We start from the raw sequence: 2,500 nt of genomic DNA on the forward strand, positions 1-2,500 counted from the left end.
TCAGCGGGTAATCTCGCCTACTCTGAGGTCGTCGGAACGTGAAAAAAAATTTTTTCAGAGCTTCCCCCCCCGAAAGCATTTTGCGAAACGTGTACAGAGCAACACAAAAAAAAAAAAAAATAAAAAAAACACAAAAAACCCTTAAAGCAAAAAAAAAACCGTTTATCGCGCCTCACCAATATATCTTTTATAAAATTCGATATCCTCTCCAAATATAGATCTTCGAAACACTCGCAAGACGATTACAATCGGTATAACTTTAACGTCCGTCCGAAAAGTACTTTCGGGGACTAGACGACCGATTGATCTCGTGCGGTTTCGCTATTCGATCATTTGAAGAGAACAAAAAGATATATGGGGCGACCGACAAACGGTTTTCCGTAGAACCAGACTCGCGATTGCGTTGACACACACATCATAGCCACACCAATAGAAGAGTTTTAGGACGGTAACCCGGGTGGGGTGTTCTTTACTCAGAATATGTGCAACATCGGATCTATATAGCCATCGATACAATTCGTACACAAATGTGTCGTACGAAGAGAGAGACTTTTTTTCCTCTGGCAACATAACGGTAAGAGACATCCTTCCACACTCATAGGTTCCACTCCCTGGGGCTATGATATATATATACATATAAATTCAAATTCGAAGCAACGGTCACAATTCTACTCTATATTTTTGCGGGTTATGTGTTCTTTCGTTCAATTTCTTTCATGCGTTCGTTCGATCTCTGTACACAGTCTTCACATAGGACAGACTCGTGTAGTACGCTTTCGTGGGTTAAACCCATCTCGTTTCATTTCAGGCGACGTCGGGAGCGCGTTGAAAATGTACCAGTGAAATCTCGATAGTTCTACGGATACGAATCGTCCCGAAAAAGATTTTGTCACCGCTTCGAAGCGGTGTTTCAGACGGGCGGACGTATATAAAACATATACGACACACGACACCGCCTTCCACACTCACGCTAGTTCGAACACGATTTCCATCTCTCTCGAAGACTGTTAGACGTACGTAAAATTTCTCAATATTCATAGGACCGCGACAAACGCCGACGAAGCGCCCACCATTCGCTCGTACGTATATAGGCAACAAGTGCCATCAACGCAAGCAGTTTATAAGTACGTAAACGACCCTCAGCCAGGCGTGGTCCAGGAATTGTATCCGTGGACCGCAATGTGCGTTCGAAATGTCGATGTTCATGTGTCCTGCAGTTCACACGTTGACGCGCAATTAGCTGCGTTCTTCATCGACCCACGAGCCAAGTGATCCACCGTTCAGGGTAATTTTTCCCTTTTATTCTCTCATATATATATAATGTGTATTTGCTATCCACCACATTTTTGTGTTATATTTCGGAACAAGCCGATACCCGAAGAGCTCCAACCAGCGCGCGAAGGAGATTCGGGAGTCGTCGTACAACGACATAATTGTCCCTTAAAGAACGAGATATTTCCGTCGAAACCATATATATATGTACGAGCAAATCCAAAACCACTGTTTTCTTGCAAGTTCGACGGTCGGAGCGAATAGAACATTGAAAAGCCTTCTATCGAAGAAACACAGAGAGTATATCACCTCCAAAAACGACGGGGATATGGATATTCAAACTGGACAATTATCAACCCGATACTGGATTCGAAAAGTTTCTCTCTCCTTTCGTCGTTATTTACACCGGACGGACTCACGGCCGGCTCTAGCTGGGTGTCATATATATATACGTCCCACGCTCATGCTGCCACTAGCGCGCAACAGAGTAGGGTGTCAATGACAACGACACAGCATTGAAACGAGCTACACAAGCCGGTCTCTCTTGATACCAATGTAAACGAGCATTAAGTTATCTTCAGACTGCCCGATATTTTCGTCCTTTGGACTTTCCCAACGATTCCTTTTTTTCTTTTTTTTTTTTACACCACAGCGAAGACTTGAGGAAGCGTGATTAAGCACGCTCGCATCCCTCCCTGTCCTACTACAACTGTGTGTGTGTGTGTAAAGAAAGAAAAAAGAATACATTGGCTTTCTCTCTATCGAGAAGATGGCCTACGCAACGCAGATCAAAGGCCTAATACGTGTAATATAATACGCGTCTGGCCGTGTATAAATCACGCACGAATGATCTGGTCGGGCCCAACTCTTCTCGTACGCTTATTTTTCCGTGTTGAGGCACTATCATAAAATCACACAAACCCCAACACGTGTGTGTCTTGGAAGGAAGATGGCCTACGCAACGCAGATCAAAGGCCTAATACGTGTAGTACACACGTCTGCCGTGTAAATCACGCACGAATGATCTGGTCGGGCCCAACTCTTCTCCACCACACCACATCCCAACTTTGTACATTTTTATATATTTTTGTGCGTTGGGGCACCTTCATAATCACAAACCCCAACAACACATATATCTCTCTCTCTTTGAAAGATTTGTTGTGGCCTACGCAACGCAGATCAAAGGCCTAATACGTGTAGTACACACGTCTGGCCGTGTAAATCACGC

General features: G+C 44.2%; 1 non-coding gene and 1 pseudogene across 1 annotated transcript; both read right to left on the bottom strand.

Moving 5' to 3' along the window:
• Positions 1-31, bottom strand: part of LOC143261670 (large subunit ribosomal RNA) — a 6,886-nt pseudogene extending 6,855 nt beyond the window's left edge.
• Positions 32-1,133: 1,102 nt separating this feature from the next.
• Positions 1,134-1,288, bottom strand: LOC143261663 (5.8S ribosomal RNA). Its single transcript, XR_013035751.1, has one exon. It is a non-coding gene; the product is annotated as a 5.8S ribosomal RNA (ribosomal RNA).
• Between the last annotated feature and the right edge of the window lie 1,212 nt (positions 1,289-2,500).

Source organism: Megalopta genalis, unplaced genomic scaffold, assembly GCF_051020955.1.
Source record: "Megalopta genalis isolate 19385.01 unplaced genomic scaffold, iyMegGena1_principal scaffold0061, whole genome shotgun sequence".
Lineage (NCBI taxonomy): Eukaryota > Metazoa > Arthropoda > Insecta > Hymenoptera > Halictidae > Megalopta > Megalopta genalis.